General features: G+C 38.7%; 1 protein-coding gene and 1 long non-coding RNA gene across 2 annotated transcripts in view; both read left to right on the top strand.

Moving 5' to 3' along the window:
- Positions 1-909: 909 nt before the first annotated feature.
- LOC120442319 lies at positions 910-2,182 on the top strand. Its single transcript, XR_005614669.1, has 4 exons — positions 910-1,287; positions 1,479-1,538; positions 1,632-1,722; positions 1,889-2,182. It is a non-coding gene; the product is annotated as an uncharacterized LOC120442319 (long non-coding RNA).
- Positions 2,183-18,961: 16,779 nt separating this feature from the next.
- LOC116332802 (galactosylgalactosylxylosylprotein 3-beta-glucuronosyltransferase 1) overlaps positions 18,962-21,583 on the top strand; it is a 66,453-nt gene continuing 63,831 nt past the window's right edge. Inside the window, exon 1 of the mRNA XM_031755860.2 lies at positions 18,962-19,179. The gene's annotated coding sequence lies outside the window, so the exon portion shown is untranslated. The remainder of the gene's footprint in view (positions 19,180-21,583) is intronic.

Raw genomic sequence — 21,583 nt, 5'->3', positions numbered from 1 at the left:
TCCCATTCTTTGAAAACAGTCACCATTGTGAGCAAGCATGTCAAACTAGACAGCAGTGTCAATTTAGGCAGAGGAGGAGGAGGTGGCTGGAAAGACTGCCGGGGTTCTCAGGAGGACTTGCTGAGGGGTAACGTTCAGTTAATTACTGCCATTATATTCCCAGTCTTCGCCAGAGATAAAGGTCTTCTTGCTCGGCCTCTCATTATTAAACACAAGGTTGTTTGTCTCCTAATGTTGGAGGAGGAGGTGAAAATAAAAGCTAAGGGTCTACTTTAATGTGGCGCTTATTCATTTTGAGCATGAGCATAACTTAAGGTAGTTAGAAAGCAGCTTGTTGTCGGGCAATAAAGGGCAACACGAGGCTGGTGCAAGATGCTTTACAAGAAGTTATAAGCAAATTCGTTCTGCTACTTTGGAGAAATTACTGCAAATAACAGGGAATATGAAAAAGACCACTTAATCTCATTCGTTTCCTGTCTCTTCCTTAGGGCTCATTTTACAGGGCCATGTGAAGGACAGGGCTGGCATCCTCCCAGATGTGAAGTAAGGATGTGAAAAGATGCCAGCCATGTCCAAGGTGCCCATGGTGGTTCAGTTAGAAAAGTGGGAGTGCTGTAAAGGTCTTGGGTTAGGACTCTTGCCTGTTTGATTGGCCAATTCTCATCATACTGCACTGTAACAAAAGTCAGTAAAATATACAGCAAAACACCGTCAAATTCCAACGGTAATGGAGCGTAAAACCAAAAACTTCCTTTTACTGTATTAAATAGATTGAATAACCGTTAATTGTGAGACTGGATAAAACTTTGTTTTTTACTGTAATAAAATGTTGAAATTATAAATATTGTCTGTGAAAACAAATAAATATGCATACATTTTACAATTAAATATTGTAATGTTGTGCTCAGACACAGATCACATGTCTCTTGTCTTACTGTGCAGGGAGAAAGATTTTAAAGAGTTTGGTCATGCTAATGTGTTCTCTGAATTACTGGCAGACTTGAAAGAATTGGAGGACAGTGGGATTGTTGCATCAGATGAAACTAGAGTCAAAGGAACTTTGTTTTGCATTGCTGGTGATAATCTGGGTTCTCACTGTATTGGTGGCTTCACTGAAAACTTTAGTTCTTCAAAGTACTTCTGCAGGTACTGCCTGATAACGAAATCTGAATTTCAGGGTGCTGACCCAAATCTGTGTGGACCAGAACGTACCAAAGAGAACTACAACTCTGCTGTTGATCGCCTCCAGATTGACAATACACCAGACGTCGAAGGAGTGAAGTTCAGGTCAGTGTTCAATTCACTGAAATACTTCAACGTTTGTATGCCAGGCTTGCCACCATGTCTAGGTCATGATATCTTTGAGGGAGTAAACAGATTCAAGAAGATATTTTACACATTTCTTTGTTGTCTGTCTCTAAATCTTATTTTGTCTTTATTATGATTAAAAAGGTTTGTTTTGTTCCTGCCCTTTTCAGACACTGAATTTGAGCAGAAACCATAAGGATACTCAAAGGACCTGTGACTCTCAGGAAATGGTGAGATTTCAGGTCATAATCTTTTTTTTTTTTTCCATTAAATTCATTTTCCTTTTTCCCTTTACAATATTGCTGTTTTGTTTTTGTAAACAGCATCAAATGAGAGGGACAGATGAAACAGTTTCAAGACAATGGCAGGAAAAACATGCTGAAGATTGAAACAAACCTTGGCTGGAAATATTTGGTATGTGTTTTACCGTAAATCAAATTGTTGAAAAACATTCAGCTACACTGCAACACAGGGAAACTTGATTTGCACTTATTTTGTTACTTTAATTTCTTGTCTCATTATTTTTGTCAGTTATTATTGTTTATGGTGTATGCCCTTCTTGTTTTCTTTCTGAATGCAGAAGGTATCTAGCCAGTCCACAATGAAAGCTTCGTTGCACCCCATGAGTCTTCTGGCAGAAATGATGGCGCCTGTATTCTTTGGTTTCCCTAAACATCACACCCTGCCTGTTTATACGAGGCTCTTCAATTAAGTCTGCACCCAAAGATTCAATAAGAGGTAAGCAGTGGTATTATTCAAGTTTTGCTAAAGAAAGATGGACAGGAGACACTAATCTTAATCAGCCGAGCTCAGGTTCATGTCCAGGTGAGCAGTTTCATACGCTATAAAATGTAGATTGAATGATAGGTCTCATCACCATGCATTCAGCCATTAACTTCAAGTTCTATGATAAATCAATAGAAAACTTAAATACGTTTTCCAACAAATTATGATTCTGATTAGGGCTGCGTTGTCTATGTATCACTTTTACATAAGTAGATTTAAAGGATAACTATTGCCAAAACGCAACCTGGGCTGTTTTTTTTTTTTTTGTGTATCGATTTTGATGCGCTCAAATTTATGCACCGCCCCCTAGTATTCCCATTCACTGGCTATTGACCACAAAACAAAATCACGGTCAATCTCAAAAACGGCTTGTTTGTCGTAATTATGCTTTTAGATATATGTTTGTCTCGTTTACAGTAAAAAAAAAACAGCCCAGGTTGCATTTTGACAATAGCTATCCTTTAAGAACTGTATATTTTACACTTAAGAAATCATTTATCATTAGATCTGTTTTTGGCAGCACGTTTTGTTCATTTCTGTGCATTTTGCTCAAGCACTGATCAAACTTTGTCCATTTTTTGCTGCAGAGGGATCCTGCCAGTCCAAAGTGAACTCCTGATGGACATTGAAGTACTCCTGCAGAGCTTGTATCTTCGACACCATGCGCATTAGAAACTCCACTGAGTCCTTTCCTTCACCAAGGCAGGACCCAGTGACTCATTACTGTTGATAGGTCAGGGGCAGGTAATATTTTGTTTCATGTTTATTCATTCCTCTATGGATTACCAGCCATATATATGGACACATGCTGTATTCTCAAGATCTATGCTGTTTTGTAGGAATAGAGAAATGATATGTTTAGTCTGTTTTCAAATAGTATGTCAAATTTTCTCATTGTTTATCAGTAATATTCACTACCTTGGCTATATATGAGCATCTTTAGGTTTTTCTATATTTAGCGGTTGCAAATGTAAAATGTACGGTAAACCATTTATGTTCCTCATATTGTACTGTATTTTTAGCGGTAAAATACCGGCAGCTGTGGTAGCCAGGAATTTACCGTAAAATGTATCTGGTCAAAATAAAATGCTGTAATTTGTTATACAATTTCACTGTGTTTTTTACTGTCAAAGGTTTTAATAAGGTTTAACATATTTCTGTTATTTTTACAGTTATTTACAATAATAGGGTCTATCCTATTACTGTTAAATTAACAACAAATTACTGTAAATATTATTATATCATAACCTTTTTTTACTGCAAATATCCGTAAAAAGCTATGGAAAGTTGCATTTTTACATTAAATTGCTGTATAATTGACAAATATATTTGTTTTTTTCTATCATGATTTTGGTAAAATAATACGTTGTCTACCTTAAAATTTAGGGTTACAAAACCAGTATACCGTATTGTCTTTTACAGATTCCACATTTTTTTCACGGTATATTCCTGGCTACCACAGCTGCCGGTATTTTACCGTAAATTTGACAGTTTTTTTTTTACAGTGTGCCCTCTTATCAGTATTTATATCGAATGCTGTATGTCAAATCCAAGTGCCACCCATCCAATGGAGAAGGAGTGATTAGGTCTGATGGCAGCTTTCACTCATGATCTGGAAATGGTAGAAGAATTGAAGGGGGCTGATGCAATCTAAATTCACCTTAACCTGGTTTACAGTCTGTACACCTTAAAAACTGTCTACAACCAAATCTGTGGCTTGAATATGGAAATACGAACAGAAGAGAGAATAGAAATTATATTCAAACAGAAAATTTAATTTCATGGAAACTCGGATTCTTACACAAAAAGAAATGTGTCCAAATCCACCAATTAACCTAACATACGGTGCTATGAAGCCAGAGAGCCCAGAGACAACCCACACAGTTACAGGGCAGCACTGAACCTTCTGCTGTGACAGCATGGGAGAAATTGAGTTTCTTTTTTATTGAATTTCGTTATTGTCCCTGTGGTTTTTACCCTGTGTGAATAGTTGGCTCCGCCAGGATATAAGGCTGAGTTCTCTCTCATTTTGTAAGGTCAGTTTATTCAGTCAAACTCTTGTTTTGCTAACTAGTATTTTTGAGTAACACTCTGTTTAGTTGGCCTACTTACACTGTAAAAAAGAAAATGTTGAGAAAACGTAAAATTTCAAGGCAACATGATGCAAGAGATTTTTGAGTTTTCTCAACTTTTGCCAACTGTTGTTGACTCAACTAAGATTTACAAGTTCTGCCAACTTGGATCTTCTTGTTCACCTAATTAGGATAATCCTGGAAGTCTAACGAAGAAATTCTGGTTTCAATGCCATGTATTTCTGCCTTCACCAAACACAGATATTCTTGTTGAGTAATCATACAATTCTTACTCCAGTGAGTTGAAAATTTACCTATATAAACGAAGGAAAATGTATGTTGTTATTATACTTGAAAAAACACTTAATAAATGATATAGAATAAAACAAAGCACAATTCAATGTTATCTAAAAGCTTATTTATTTTGTTCAACAGTCTTTTCAGTACATTTCAGAATGTCATGGGTAGTAGGGTGAATTTCTGTTAAAAAAACAAAAAAGAAAGAAAGAAAAGAAATAACAAACAAACAAAAACCTCTTGCCAGTTTCTTTTGGGTGCTTTGAGCACCCCAGCAGAGACGTTAAAATTCTAGAGTCCAGAACCAAAAAGAAAAGTGTCCAGCAACTTAATAATTCACACACACACACCCTGACCGTCTTGTAAAAGCTGAACATAACTATTGCACATTAAATAGGGTAGTGCTACAAACGATTGCCTATGCACCCAGACATTGACATTTTACACAGGCTTACTATGATGAACTATGGAAGTTAAAAGTTCTTAGAAATGTTACCATCAATGAAGAGGAAACTAACACTATAACAAATCTTTTAAAATACTACAAGACAAATTTTCACCATATATTCTCAACAATACAGATTCATCTGACTAAAATTTACATTTCGAATAATGATTTATCCACTTCACCTTCATATTGTCCGACCAGGCCAAAATAAGATGGCCTGAATTGCTTCAAAGGTAAAACTCATCTGCTTTGGATAATCAATGTTGAGGGCATACAGAAGGCCAAAGAGGTGTGCCAGGGCAGTAGAGAGATCTGGAATGTTATGTAGCACAATGTCCCCTTCCAACACAACTGCATGTTCTCGCACAGACGTATCAGCATCGTCATCTTGTAGGATGGTGAGGATGGCAACTGATGCACTGTTCAACACTGGTTCCAAAATGTCAGTGTCCTGAAGAAAAGTAAAATATGAATTATTGAAAGCTAAGAAAAACTAAAGACAAAACAAATTTCTAAAGATTTTAACTTTAACCTCTATACCATGCTGGTCGTTTGACCCATGGAGGTTTTAAGAAGAAAAAGCTTATTTTCTTTTAATTAATGCCACCTTGTGAGTTTTGTACAAAAATATTTTCTGCTATGGAACAACCACTAACAATGCCCAGCTGCTGCTCAGCAGAAAAAAAGGAGTGAGAGTTATGACAACTGCAATCCCCACTATAAAATTATCTGGACTGCACTGAGAAAGTGTACATTTCCATTTTGGATAAACTCATCCTTTAAAAACATCTCATAGCAATTAGTTTTACTTGGATTACTTTTTTGTACTTACTAAGCACTTCAGGAAAACCTCTGTTGCATCTTCTCTTGAGGAAAATGGGCAGGCCTCTCAGTGCCCGTTGGACACAGTGTTGGATGTCTAAAGAGTATTCAGTGGAAAACAAGAATTTCAATTAGTGAAGTAACATGGTGTACTATACACAATGCAAAATCAGAACTCTCATAGTAATGAAAGTAAAGCACAGGTCAGACCCAGCAACACGCAAAACGCATAACCCCCAAAAAACAACAACAACACCATGTTAACAATTTTACTTTCATTTTACAAATTAAATAAAATACTGCCAAATAAGAACAAAGCAATGACTCATGACATTCATTTTACTGACATGTCCACTGATGTGTTTTGTTTGAAGCCAACATCTTTTCAGTTTCTGTTAAGAGAAAAGTATACTCTCTTCTAAAATGTCAGATAAAGGAGCACTTCACTCACCTGTTCATCAAGTTTATCCAGGAGGTCTTCCATCTCCTCACCAAGAGCTCCTTCTTAGACCAGTACAGTTTCAGCAGGCCAGGCACAACTTTGTCAAGGGATGCATTGAAGGTCCCCAGGAGGTCTTTGCTTGTGATCCGATGAAATTTTCAGATATCTAAACAATACATTCACCAAAATATTGTCATTTATTCAGCACAGAAAATTCCTGGGTAGCTGTCTTGGACAGTCTGCACCATGTTATATGCCTGACTGTGTCATCAACAGCAAAACCTACCTACTTCAAAAATCTCTCATGAATACATCTTTTGCACAGGAATAGAAACACCCCCACAAAACCCAGTATCAATATGAAAATACATATTATGTTCTAAGTTGCACCAAAAATCTGTGACCAATCAGATTCTGTGACCTGCCTTAGTATTCTTTCCCTAACAATCTCAGACTATAGAAGTCCTATTTCTAGCACAAAAAGAAAAAAAATACATGCTAAGTCAAAATTATGAGATTGCCTTTCTGTTTCACAATTTCGATTTAGCATGGGGACTCTTTTCTTGTACTGGCAGAAATGTTCAGGGTAAGGATTTCAATATAACACTGGCAAGGGCCTTGACTGGAGTGGTAGCACAAGATAATAAAGTTGGCCAATGCATTACCCCAGCAAATACCGTACTGCTTCAATATAAGTATAAATCATGCCCAATTTGAATAATAATTAAATTATAAATAAATTAGGACAGTCTTACCTCCTCAGAGGAAAACAGCGCAGGTCATCTCTCCTGGACCTCAGATACCATAGGCTGACACTCCACGACCTCTCTCCGCCTGAGAGAAAATGTTTGCAATAATGAAGCATTTCAATATAATGTAGAAAAAAAAAAGAGAAAAAAAAGTTACGGATCGGACTCCCCGATCCTTACTGCGCATGTGCAAAGTCTGACCGTACAGATCGCGTCTACCCGTGGAATTGTACATAAAATCAATACTCCACCAACAAAAAGGCTCTCAAAACAATACAATACTTTCCACAGCTTTGAAGGATGGGTCAGGGTGTATCCTTCGTGGCCCACCCTATGCCAGAATTCATAGCGCGGCCCAGCCGATTCTAGTTTCAAACAATGGCGGCAGCCACTTAGTTTTAATATTACTCTTATTACTCTTTCTGGGTCACAAAGTAAACTTTTAAGGTATTTTCAGGCGAGAATGTAGCTGTGTAAATTTCAAATATCTGCTCAGTTTATTAAGACAACACATTTTTGCAAAAATGCTTCTACGTTTTCGGAGACGTCTGTTACCACCAGCTTCGATAGCTAGCTGGGGATTCAAGGCTCGCTAGAGCAGCGAGAACAGCGAACTCCCGGCATATCATTTTCAACCCCCGCGCGGTCCTTCGCTAGCTTAAACATGATATATAAGTCCCTTAGATGACTTAAATATGTTATTGTTTGGCTTTTTTTTTTCATGCTTTACTCGTTCCACCCTCCTGGGTCCTCAGGAGGATGCAGCCTAGCGCTTGTAGAAAATCCTAATAACAGATGTCGTTAGCTTACCTGCTAGGGCAAATGGCCGGCAGCTCCCGCACCTGTCCAAAAAATGGTCAAATAATACACTCCAACTTCAGACCAGGTAAAATCCGTAATGGTCGAAAAATTGTAATTTTCATCCAACTTTGGCCACGTTTGTTCAAAGTTTCTTAGCAGGTTTTCAGTTCAGAACACATCGACAAACCACTATCACACAGTCTGCTCAGACTCGTTTGGTCTAGTTCAAACTTATTCAGACCACGACGTGTGCCAGTCACCTACGGGTTTCCCAACGGTTCCCAACTCGACTCAAAAAATCTACTCAAAAGTTGATAATCTTTGTTATGCTCGCTAGAAAATCTTAGTTAGGACAACAATGGAAGAAATTTGTTGGGCAGACAAGCTATTTTAGGTTGTAAATGAAAAGTTTTATTTCTAAGTCAGTTTAATTTGAAAACTTTACTCAAATCAACAATTACTAGTTATCGTTTTTACAGTGTAGTTCTTAAAATTGCATTTTTTTTAAAATCCTTTGAATAATAAAATTTAAACCCATCTTTTGAGCAGTGCACTGTCTGTGTTGACTGCCTGGTCACTTACAAGACTGTTCAAGATTAGAGAAAAAGACAGCTGAATACTCCCTCTTCAATTCTACCTTTGGAAAGTCTAGGAAGCACAAGTAAGCCTGCCACCTGAAAGCACAGTGCTCTTTTGGGCTATTAGGAGATTTTTTTTAGATTTAAAAGCTTTAGGTTTTTACTTTGCTAACCTAACATCTCCCTATGCTCATAAAAATATCCCATCTTCCTTCTCTCACCCCAACCGGTCGCAGCAGATGGCCCCGCCCCTCCCTGAGCCTGGTTCTGCTGGAGGTTTCTTCCTGTTAAAAGGGAGTTTTTCCTTCCCACTGTCGCCAAAGTGCTTACCCATAGGGGGTCATATGATTTTGGGGTTTTTCTCTGTATGTGTTATTGTAGGGTCTACCTTCCAATATAAAGTGCCTTGAGGAAACTGCTGTTGTGATTTGGTGCTGTATAAATAAAACTGAAATTAATTTAATTTAATTTAATAAAAAGAAAATAGAATTTTGTCAACTTTGCTCAAATCATCTGTTTTCCAGAAAGAGGGGAGGATACATTATTAAATCATCTGTGTTTATTATACATCTAACAGAAAAACCATCTCATTCAGCTGTTAAAGCTTTCCTCCCCAGTTACATGATCATTTCAATTATCCAAATGTAGCTGTATAAGAAAAGAGGTAACTTTTAAGCCATGAGGAGGTGATATATATTCCAGGTATGAAGTGAGCATCGCTAAGTTTTCTTTGTTGCTTAGAGGCTTTGTTTGCTCAGGTATGAGATTATATTTCCTGAATCCAACATCAAACAGGAGCCACTAGGATATGTTTTATTAATGAGCCTCTAAAGTTAAATCCACGCCCCTGTGTCCACAGGAAAAGACAGGAAATTTGTGTTTGCTGTGAATTTCCGTGGCATTAGTGAAAAAACAGACAGAGTTGACTCATTGTGGGGCAACTACAGTGTTATGTTTTATTCAAATTTATTATTAAAAAAGCAGATGTAGTAGCGGGAGCTTGCTGGGTCACTTGTCTTTTAGCACAGTGAAATCCAATTTAGAGTTACACTGCAATAACAGCAGCAGCTTTATTAACCAGAAATCCATCATCCATCATCACTTTCCAGGACAGTAGCGCAGAAATGCTGGGTCTATTGATTTTATAACAACTCTGCAGTTTGCTGAAACAGCGCACAATCACAGTCAGGTTGATATCACAGCTTTATTAAAGTAAACATGTGACCGACCGCAGGCATGTAAAGAGCGATGTGACTGAAGTGAGAGTGAAGAAGGCAATAAAACATAAAATATTTATAACCTTTGCACAGAACAGTGACAATTCTGTTCTGTCTTTGCATTATGACTATCCACTCAGCAATTACTACTGAACATATTTAAAGCTGCAGTAACCAACATGTTTTGTGAGTAATTGGACAAAAACTCCATAAAAATCTTTGGCTTATTGAGAAAGGACTAGACTTCTGCTCTTAGCTGTGACAAAACTTTCAAACAGAGTTGTGAAATGAACTTGGAGCCCAACTGCAGTTCCTTTAATAGCCCCTTGAAGCTAGCTTTAAGAGTTCATAGCCATAGTCCCTGTGGACCAAACTCTTGCAGACGTTGTATAAGGATTGAATGGCTCGTAGCATTCAAACTTATGTTTGGTTGATTATTTCTTTGTTGTAATAATGCTTCTTGGCAGCATTAGTGGAGTAGATTTGGCAAGTTTTTCATGGACACAACCAGCATACTCAACTCTGTTGCTCAATCTACAAATACACTTTCCTTGTGGCACTATTTAAGGGACTCTCCGGATGGACTCTCCTTTCCAGCACCCTGGCATAGACTTTCCCAGGGAGGCTGAGCAGTGTGATCCCCCAGTAGTTGGAGCACACTCTCCAGTCCCCCTTCTTAAAAATGGGGACCACCACCCCGGTCTGCCAGTCCAGAGGCACTGCCCCTGATCTCCACTCAACATTGTAGAGGCGTGTCAGCCAGGACAGCCCTATGACATCCAGAGCCTTCAGGAACTCGGGGCGGACTTCATCCACACCAGGGGCTCTGCCACCAAGGAGTTGTTTAACTGCCTCAGTGACCTCACCCCTGGAAATTGGCGGGTCATCCCCCAGACTCTGCTTCCTCCTCGGAAGATGTGTCAGTGGGATTAAGGAGGTCCTCAATGTATTCCTTCCACCGCCCAACAATTTTCTCAGTCGAAGTCAGCAGCGCTCCACCAGCACTATACACAATACAGGTAGAGCACCACTTTCCCCTCCTGAGTTGCCTGACGGTTTGCCAGAATCTCTTTGAAGAAGTCTCTTTCTCTGTCTCTTTTTGTCTCTTTCCATGGCCTCTCCGAATTCCTCCCACACCTGAGTTTCAGCTTCAGCCACTGCCCAAGCCGCATTCCGCTTGGCCTGTCGGTACCTATCAGCTGCCTCCGAAGTCCCACAGGCTAATCAAGCCCAGTAGGACTCCTTCTTCAGCCTGGTGGCTCCCTTCACCTCTGGTGTCCACCATTTGGTTCGGGGGTTACCACTACGACAGGCACCAACCACCTTGCGGCCACAGCTCATTGCAGCAGCTTTGGCAATTGAGGTGCTGAGCATGGTACATTCAGACTCAATGTCCCTGGTATCTCTGGGAATACTGTTGAAGCTCTGCCGGAGGTGTGTGTTGAAGATTTCGCAGACTGGGACCTCTGCTACGCGTTCCCAGCGCACCCTCACTATACGTTTAGGTGCACCAGGTCTGTCCAGTGTCGTCCCCTGCCACCTGATCCAGCTCACCACCAGGCGGTGATCAGTTGACAGCTCAGCCCCTCTCTTTAGGTGAGTGTCCAAAACATATGGCCGCAGGTCTGGTGATAAAATCGATGAAAATTATCCTGCTAATCAGGTTTTTTATACTTACTCTCTATCAATACCTAAAATATTATGAAAGATAAAATTGTGACTTTAATGTCAGAATTCTGAGTTACAATTCTGACTTTTTTCTCAGAATTCTTTTTTCTGAGAATTCTGAGTCAGAATTCTGAATTTTTCCTCATAATTCTGAGTCAGATTTCTGACTTTTTTCTCAGAATTATTTTTTCTCAGAATTTTGAGTCAGATTAATAACTTTAATCTCAGAATTCTGAGTCAGAATTCTGACTTTTTTCTCAGAATTCTAACTTTAATCTCAGAATTCTGAGTCAGAATTCTGACTTTTTTCTCAGAATTCTAACTTTGATCTCAGAATTTGAGTCAGAATTCTTACTTTTTTCTCAGAATTCTAACTTTAATTTCAGACTTCTGACTTTTTTCTTAGAATTCGGAGTCAGAATTCTAACTTTGATCTCAGAATTTTGAGTCGGGATTCTGACTTTTTTCCCAGAATTCTGAGTCAGAGTTTAAAATTTTTCTCTCAGAATCCTTTTTTTCCCCAGAATTTTGAGTCAGAATTCTACATTTTTTCTCAAAATTCTTTTTTCTCAGAATTTTGAGTCAGAATTCTAACTTTAATCTCAGAATTCTGAGTCAGAATTCTGACTTTTTTCTCAGAATTCTAACTTTGATCTCAGAATTTTGAGTCAGGATTCTGACTTTTTTCTCAGAATTCTGAGTCAGAATTTTAAATTTTTCTCTCAGAATCATTTTTTTCTCAGAATTTTGAGTCAGAATTCCACATTATTTCTCAGAATTATTTTTCTCAGAATTCTGAGTCGGAATTCTTATTTCTTTCTTGGAATTCTTTTTTCTCAGAATTCTGAGTCAGAATTCTGAGTCAGAATTCTAACGCGGTGTTTGAACCGTTTGAGTTCTTTTTGATTTTGATTTTGATTTTTTTTGTTGCAACTTGTCTTATTTGTTCAATCTAGTGTGAAAGTTGACCAAAAATAGCATTTTTCCCAACATGTTGCATTCAGTCTAAGTCCATCTATACTGATGGGTACAATTGCATACATGTTGTAATGCATGTTTTTGCAGTTGAGCACTTGACTGGTTATATTCCAAATGCCAAAATATTACAGAACAAAATTAAATTTGCTGTCCTTCAGGCTAGACTCTGAATGTAATTAGTTAATGTAATTTTTTCTATTTAATGTGAATTTCTATTTGTATAGATGGAACGAGATTTGAAACAGATTTGCAATTTATTGCTGCGTTGTCTCAAAGAGATTGCTGTAGAATACTGTAGAATAAGGTAATGACTCTGATCAATTACAGTGTATTGGTAATATATCTTTATTATTAACTAGATAGCACGTACTTGCAATCTTCAATCATCTGTCTGAGAGTGATTGCAGCCAGCCCGAAATACACCTCAGCTGTTTGGTGACGCATTGCAATCACCTGTGCAATTTCCTTGTGATTGAAAGTGGTGTGAAAGTTACAAAAATTCTGTGCAATCATCAGACAACCATCAATTTTACCTTGCTGCACAGTTGCCATGGTATTTTTATTCAAGTATGACTGAGACATAATGCACGTTTGGCATGGTAAAAGGCATGGTAGCCTATTAAGGTTATAGAACAACTGATCCCACTTATTTTACATCACACTAACAAAACATAAGAGATCATACTTTGTTTCACATTAAAACTACAAATGTACAAATGTTCTTTCTTGGAAGCAAACACGCATTGAGTAATACTGAGGGACTATAACATCATATTACTCTTTTTGGACACTAAATCCTGATATTACTCCAAAAGCTGTTTTGGGGACCTGTCTGGTTTATAACAAGTGCACATCCAACCATTTAAGAGGGCAGCACTTGATTGGTAATAATAATAAATAATGATGTTACATGAAGTACCATGTTTCCAATGTCAAAAACTGCCAAAGGTGTGAATGACTCTTTGAGCTGTAGTGTAATTTAAGAAATAAATCGTGTAAGAACATAGACAGCAATGCAGGGAGTCACATCTTACACTTAAAAATGTCTGTTTAAATTCCTTTGTAACCACTTTTGCTCTTGTAGAAGACTTAAACTTGTGTAGATAAAAAAGAAAATTGCTCATAATCTCACAGTAAATAGCAAATTCAGACAAAAATCATAAAAATATGATGCAAAGAAGAAGAAGAAAAGAAACAGGTGCAACCCCCACTTAAATTCAAACTCAAAATGGCTCAAAATGTAGTTTACATATTTAAAAAAAAATCACTTGTGACTTGCATAAGAAAAGTTTTTTTTTTTTTTTTAAATAGACAAGACAGACACTGTTTCTTATTGAATAATGAAGCTAGGCCATTTGGTTCATTAATAATTTATCCTACAATAGAAAATAACCTTGGGCTTAGCCTTGGCTAAAAAGATGAAAGAAGAATGTCAGCTTGGTTGTGGTTTTACTGCAGCAAACACAAGAGGCAGATCCAACTGAAGATTTCTGCATTTGGCTTTTTTTTTTTTAACACCAGTACCTTTTGAATGTGTGTATTTACCACTCCAATTAAATTTCATCACTTTTGTGGAGCTCTGCTTTAAAGTTAAGCACCATTTTTCAACCAGAAAAAAAAATATGAGTGCCAGGAAACAGCCTCAGATGAAACAGCTACACAGCATCCAGCAATGTGAAAAATAAAAGAACATTCACAGAGGTGTCATTTCTAACAAGACATAGACACCTTCCAGATAACTGTGAAACCGGTTGTGTAATTTAAAGCTCTTCAAATGAGAAATAAGGATCAGTGTTTCTGAAAGCTTGGCTGCAGGCTTTTTGCACATCCTAATGCAGCTAAATGTTATTTTAAGTGTAAAGCAACAGCCTGACAGAGACAAAAACCTAAACCATTTCCAGCAGTGCTTGAATTTGTAAGCTGTAGATGCTGTGTAGTGTTAAACTAGACTTCAGTTTTGTTCATTTAGCTTATTTCTAGACCAACATGTTCAATTCTGAGATGCTTGAGCAAAGAAAAACTAGACACATTGCACATACTGCTAGGAGCAGAGGCTGTAGCAACTATATTACTGTGCATGTCATTAATAGTTATAGTAGAAAATAAACAGCATGCACACAAAAAATAAAACAGTTTTATAGCAACAAGACCCACAGTGACTCTGTTTTGATTCCAAGTGTCTACTGTACCATGGAAAAACTGCTCCTTTAATCACATCCTAGTTAGTATGCAAAGAGAAGAGAAGTATGTTGGCACTGTAGGGATCAGCCAATAAATTCATGTCAACACCAGGTAAGCAATTAAACTACCAAGTTTATTACAAAAACACCACTTAGTCTGTTTACTGTATGCAACTTTAGCATTGTAGCTAAAGAGCCAGTTAGCCCAGTGTTTCAGAATGTGCAGTACTTTTATTCAGCTCTAAGTGGAGCACCACCTTATATCTGAGTTGGGACTTAAGCAGCTTTTTTCTTACCCTTAAAGACTTGCATGCAAAACAATTAGACTTGTATGAAGCACCCAACAAAGGTAATGGTTCATTTCCCCAGTTTCCTGTTTTATTGTGTAGGTATTAGGAGCTGGTGTGTTAATGTGTGGCGTTCTTGGGCTTGTTTTTCTTTTTCGGCACAGGTAGGCGGGGCGGTGCTTTGCGGGATCCCCGGCACGCATCAGACGTCAGCAGAGGGAGCGTTTTTAAAGAGCTGTGCGACGGATGTCTGGTGTCGGAGTATTGTCGCTTCCACAAGTAGTAACGTGTTTTGCACTAAAACTCTCAAGACTGACGCTACTTCTGCTAAGTATTCAGGATTTGTCTCCTTGCCTGTGTTTCCTTGCACTAGCCTGTCCCGCTACCTGCTCGCCCACCTGTTGTTTTGGAAATTGTGTTCCCTGATCTAAAAGGGAGATCTGCCTCGCCTCTGCCTGTGGTTCCAGAAGGTCACCGTCCACGTTTGCATTTTCAGTGTGTCAAGTAAGCTCTCCAACTCTCCCCGTTGGCATACGTTTTGCTCTTACCCCCTTAACTCTGTTTTGTCCTTCTTCCTTAGATCGCTCCAGTACGCCACCAATACTCCGACACGCCCTGGGATCTGTGTTTTGTTTTCTTCCCCTCCCACGTTGACCCTGTCACTGTAAATAGCCCTGACCCTTGTAAATACCCCTATCACTGTAAATAAACAACATTCACTGCAACTTCCCGAGCCTCTGTGTGCTTCTGGGACTGTCCCAGAAGCACACAGAGGCTCGGGAAGAAGCACACGATGAACCCGAAAACTTTGAGGCTCTTGTGAGCTTGGCCATTCGTATTGACAATCACCTTCGCCAGCGAAGCACCTCCTCCAGGCCGTAGAAGACCCCTGCCTAGACATATCAGTATATGCATGCCAGGGGTGGATCAGGCATGTCAGAGGATTTTACCCCCGCTGCCTGGCCGGGGCCAATACAACCTGTGATGCGGATGAGATTCTCTGGCCTGACCCAGACCACTGACAGGATGCTGAGGTGGACTAATGTTTTTGGTGTGTGTGCCACTGTATATACATTGATTGCATCTTATGTGTTCATCTTGGGAAAAGATTTTTGAGGGCAAGAACCACAAGCAACATAACTTGCTAGTTTGGGGAATATAGTTTTACATTTATTGCACCAATGTGTGCGACTATGTTGTTGTGTGTTTGTTTTTGAGGCCTTCTGTGGGCAAAGTTTGTTTTTTCAGCAAGAGCGATTGGTTTTGAGTGTAGAGCTTCACTTTGACCTGACAATACGATGTTTGGGAAATTGGGTGAGTTTTGTGTTTACTGTTTTGGGAATACGAGGCATAGTTTCAAGAAATGTGTTTAAGCAATCGAGAAAAACTGTAAAACAGCTGAAAATGAATGAGGCGATGACAGTGGTTTTCTGAGCCACTATTAACTTAAAATAATTTTATTGCTGCAGGAAACCAGACTGTGACAAGAATGTTACTTTAGCAAAGCGTTAACCTTTAGCATTGTTTTATGGATAGCTTAATTAGCACTAAATAAGAGCCTATTAGAAATATCCACTTTCTCACACAGTTATAATAAAGACATTTTTAGAGCTCTATCTTAATAAATTAAGCAGCAGTGCTCCCAGAACAGATTGTAAATGAGGATTTATGAATGAAATGAAGGAGTGGAATCACAGGCTGCTAACAGCTAATTAAATTTAACTTAAATGGACTGCTAATGGCAGAATAGCCTACTTCATCTCAACACAGAGATGGTATTTGTCTCAATATAGACAGGAAAATACTGATATAGACTCAAAACGAGGACATTCTGTTCGTGTGTGAGGTATTTCAATCAAAGCGATCCCTGAGTAAACCGCACCTATAACTTAAATCTGTTTCTTATTCTGCTGCTCATTTCCCTACACAAAGACTGGAGAATCATGCTCAGAATACCAATGGAGAGGGAGGGAAGTGATTTGTTTGCTGGTTTGGGAAAGCCTTGCTTCAAGGCCCTTTGTGAGGGATGAATTAACACACATTGAGGGCTGCCCATTGAGACATGCGGAGACAAAATACCCGGTCTTTCAGCAAGGCTGAGCCTTTTTTTCCCCCTGCAACTTCCTTTTCCTTGTTCTCTCTCCAATGCAGCCCCTCTTACCACCATTGCTCCAGTTTGTGCAAGCTGTTGTCCGGTAACAGTGGCAAGGTGGGTTTTGCTTTTAGTGAGGGACTAGAATTAGCAATGCAACAACTGTACCGTACTTACAGTAACACAGAAAACAAATAATGCATATTGAAACAACAATAATAATGATGCGTATCATCTCTCAAAAAGCAGATGAGTGCTTCAGCCAGCCATGTGTATATCTTACCTTAATGAAGCTAGCCTAGCTTTATCACATTAGCATTTATTTCCCTTTATTTGAAATACTTTCATGTTCCCAGTTTTTTAATGCATTAGCTGAGGGAAGGAGATTACTGTGCAGGGGTTTGCCCTAAATATTGCCTTCACCCCTCTGGAGACCAACTTCCAGGAGATCTGGAAGTCTGTCAAAATGCTTACAGAGTCCCGAGGCGCTTTGACCTACTTGTTCTTCTTGCAAGGCAAACTGTAGAGACACAGAGACACTGAAAATATTCCACAACTGTAAAGCAGTCACCACCACCAGTACCAGTACTCAGAGCAATATGATATTATTCTGAGCTAGCGTGAACACAACACGCTGTACGTACTCAAACCTTCCTCTCTGAACAGAACTAGTATTTTGCTTTTTTCCCCTTTAAGAGTGAGATTAAAAACTGTTTGACATATATTTACTCCATTTGGGTGACTTATTGTTTAAAAGAACTTTAAAATATATTCTGACTGTGTTTGTTTAATCAAATATTTAGAATATTTAATCAAATATTGAAAAATCCAGAGCAGTCACTTGTTTTAGCCAGTGGCCACAGGCTGACTTTTATATAATATCTTTCTTTTATTATAAACGATGGTTTGACAACTGGAGGCCTCACAGCTGAAAAACAAAAATAGCAATTAGGTTTTTAGCTGCATTGATAGCACACAACCAAAGTCAGCAAACGACTGCAGCTTTTCTTCTTTGCCTTGCAAGACAAGTCAAGTTGCTCACATTTAGTCTTACTTACAAATCTCTGTGACTGGGGACAAACTTTAAAGTTCAACATTCAAAGTTTGAAATGCCACAGCTGTTGCACTGCCCAGGCTCATTTTGATGAAACTAGATGGATGATGCATGTTGTTATGGGGTGCTGCTTTAAAAAGAAAATACACAACCAGACAGAGCAAAAATAACAACTACTCGTGACATTTTATTTTGGAAATTAAGCAATTAATTTCCTGTTTGATGCTTGTTGCCATAATAGATGGAAAAGACAATCATTTAGGCTCTTATAGATGTTTAAATACTTCTAGTCAGATGTGTGTATGTGAAGTGCAGTAAAAATGGCGTCAGAGTGGAAATATTTCACAACGTGACTGATGGCTTTAGGAGTTATTTCACCTCATCGCTTCCAGATTGGACAGCGTGTCTTCCTTAAAGCAACATTGTTTTCTTGCGTTTAATAAATATAGATGACTGAGTGAACTAAAGTGCACACGGCTGTAGACTTACAACTGTCAAAGCGAGCCTCTGGAATTTTCATATTGTTTTTCAATTACTGAGGTGTCACATGATTCACAGCCACAATCCATTATTTAGTAAAGGTTAGACTCAAGTTTAGTGGCTGAGCATTTCTTCTAAATGTCACACCTTTCAAAAAGAGGAAAAGTAGCACTTAAAGGTTCCTGAGAGGTGATCCTTCACTGTCAAAAAATGTAATTGTGTCCAAGGTAATTTTATGCTTCTTTAAATCAGCAGCTCCTCATTGTGTGCACCTTAGATCTGAAGACACGGAAGGCTCTTTCGTTCTCATCTTCTTGTACGAAGTCGGCTGTTCATCCCTCTCTGATACATGCCAGTAGCTGTTTGTCTCAGAGAGGATGGGGGTTGGTCCTTCCCTCAAAAGCAGAGATTCTCCTTCAGTTTCATATAAATACTCTCTCACAGATGGCTTGCTTCAAGTCGTCTCTCTCACGTACACCCTCTTGCTGGAATAAGACAATTACTTACACTCATACTTACAGCAAGACAAGAGGAAGCCGAGCAGTTGCTTTGAGGGGACAGGCAGGGGATAAAAAGGTGAATAAGAGAGGAGACAGTGACAGAGAGAGGAACGCGAGGAGAGTAGACCAGAGGGAGGGCGGGCTGATAATGCCAAATAAGCTGCCCTCTCTTCTTCCATGTCTCAGTCTGTGAGCGCTGGAGCACGCCGTGAGCTCTGGCAGCGCTCTCCCGACATGTACACCTGTAAGCTCTATTCATTCATTCAGGGATGCAGCGCTTGTGTATGAATGGCAGTGACTGCAGCAAAGGGTGTTTGAAATCTGCCTTGGCGAGATCATTTGAGCTTGGAAGCAGAAGCAGTGCAGGAGAAGGCAACATGCAGAGAAGTGGATGCTGAGCAGCTCCGGTCTGCAATTAAGGTTTGAACCCTTTTTATTTTTCCTCCTTTGAGTCATCCGTCTTTTCAAATATGTAGCATCAACAGAGAAGACACGCTTTCTGCATGTTTAGAGGTTTTTCACGCCGTGTCAGTGCTTATTGAACTATAGACTAAAGCTGTAATAGAGATCATTTTGACAAATCCTCTGGGGGTCTGTGTAGCTCAAATACTGAGAACTTTTATGCTGATAAAAGTAATTTACAGGAGACTATTAAGGATCACAGGTGCGTCAGATAGGAGTTATTGGGGTCATTGTGTAATACTTTTACAGATCATGAAATCTGTTTTGATTCTGGAATAAAAAGAGTGACACAGAATGATTCGTGTCTTGTGATACAGCCTGTCATCTCTGACTGCAGAGTACTGCTGATATCTAAGTCTGTTAATTAGACTTTGGAAGATATTCAAAGAGTCTTAGCTGCCAACTTGTCTGGAACAACATTTCTTTCTCAAAATACTGGCACTGATGAATATGCAGTATAACGCTTAAGCATCTTTTACCGTTTCACAAACCCTTGCAGTGTTTTAGATGTACTATTATAAAACTATATTTCCATCAACTGTGTCTTAACCACTGGCATCAACAGCACAGTAAATAAAGAAAACTGCACTTACAAATGAAACAACTGAAAAAATGATATCATCAGTTAATTAACATGTTTTATTGAAATCAGTGTTTTAGTTTTGCTCATTTGCAGGTTTGAAACTTTCAGTTTTGCGGCATTAAAGACTAAGTTGGCTTTAATGGTTTCAAGTATCACCAATAATTCATTAAATGGCGGAGCAAATTATTAGTGCGCTGATTAACAGTACATTATTATCTGTATAGTTACCAGCGGCGCATTTTGAAAGAAGTTATTTTACGGGAGACAAACACTGAACATGACACATGAAAGAAACACAGACGGATTAGGTAATACAGCCTTTGCAGTGGGGATTATGAAAGGAAACATATGAACATAATATATAGAAAAATCCAAAGAATTTGGATTTATAATAAGTCTTTTTTTTAAAACACAGAGGTGTGAATAATCGCTGTACTGGTGACTTGAACAAATTTCCATACACACTGAATGTGCCAAGTAATACAAGTGGACAGTGTACTGTTGAGGGATGATGAATATGAATGAATATAAAGATTTTTGTAATAACATACAGATGTTAATCATCGCTGTATTTGTGACGATGTTCATGCAAACTATGATTCAACCTTTTAAGTAGGAGATAGGGTGCATGTATACATACATACACTACTGTCATCACACTAAGATTTGTAGCTATGTTCAACAATTTACCTCACCATTTGTGCTTCACCTGCTGTTGATGAACAAATGAGTCTTGTTGAAAAATCTTCACTGGAATTAAGATTTGTCTGGAAATTCAATGGAATGACATTTCACTGAAATCCTCCTGAACTATTTTGAGTTTGTTAGATCGGTATAAAGCAGAATTAAGTGTAGTTCTGATGGATAGGCCATTCAGAGAAAATCATTACCCTTTGAACCACTATTGGAGGCTTGCTTTTTTTCTGCACACTCTGCTACTCTATTGATGTACATTACAAAAAATGTGCCTTTGAGTCAGATTGTTTTTGCCCACTTGAAAGCTGGTTCAGATCAGAGGCAAATTCTCACACGAAGTAGAGGGAATACTGCATGAGCAGATCAATACACAGAGCAGTTCCTCACCAAACCAGCACTATCACGCTATGAAGCAGGATGCCAGGTCCTCTGAACTGTACTCTCTCATGTCAGATACACTGTAAAAGAAGTGCAGACAATAGTATGCTAACGCAGTGAGTGTTTTGTGTGCGATGACTACGAAGCAAGAGTGTAGATCTATAGAATTTTGGACAATGACACTCTTTGCAAAATAAATCAGTCACAAAGGGAAGATTTGAGCTCAGAGGCTGAAGAAAAACCCTGCACTCAAGAACACTTTGAAGGAAACCGGCATATTACTGTCAAGGTCTACATCAAAATGGTGCATTCATGAATGGATACACAAACAGTTACGACAAGGTGTAAGGTGCAGCTGTTTTCACTCTTTGCCATCGGAAAGCGAGTTCTGAAACACTTTATTGGACACAGGAAATAATATAACCTGTAAAACATGGTGGAGGCAGTGTTATGGCATCAGCATATATGGCTGCATACAGCAGCGTAGTGGAACTGGGTCAGAGAAGAGATTATTTTATTAGTGGTGGGTCCAAATTTATTGAGATGCGTGCTTGCTGTTGTTTTATGTTTTGCTGTTTCTTCTTTATCATTTCCTTGAGAGGCTTTGCCTTTTCCAGGCCACCATTCTGGCATAAGGTCAATTACGTCTTCACAATTTGTTGACAGCTTTAGTTAATTTTGAAGGTTAAAAAAGTTATTGTCTCA

This window comes from Oreochromis aureus, linkage group 10 (genome assembly GCF_013358895.1).
Source record: "Oreochromis aureus strain Israel breed Guangdong linkage group 10, ZZ_aureus, whole genome shotgun sequence".
Lineage (NCBI taxonomy): Eukaryota > Metazoa > Chordata > Actinopteri > Cichliformes > Cichlidae > Oreochromis > Oreochromis aureus.
The sequence above is the reverse complement of the archived record's forward strand: the minus strand, read 5'-3'. Positions and strand labels throughout refer to the sequence as shown.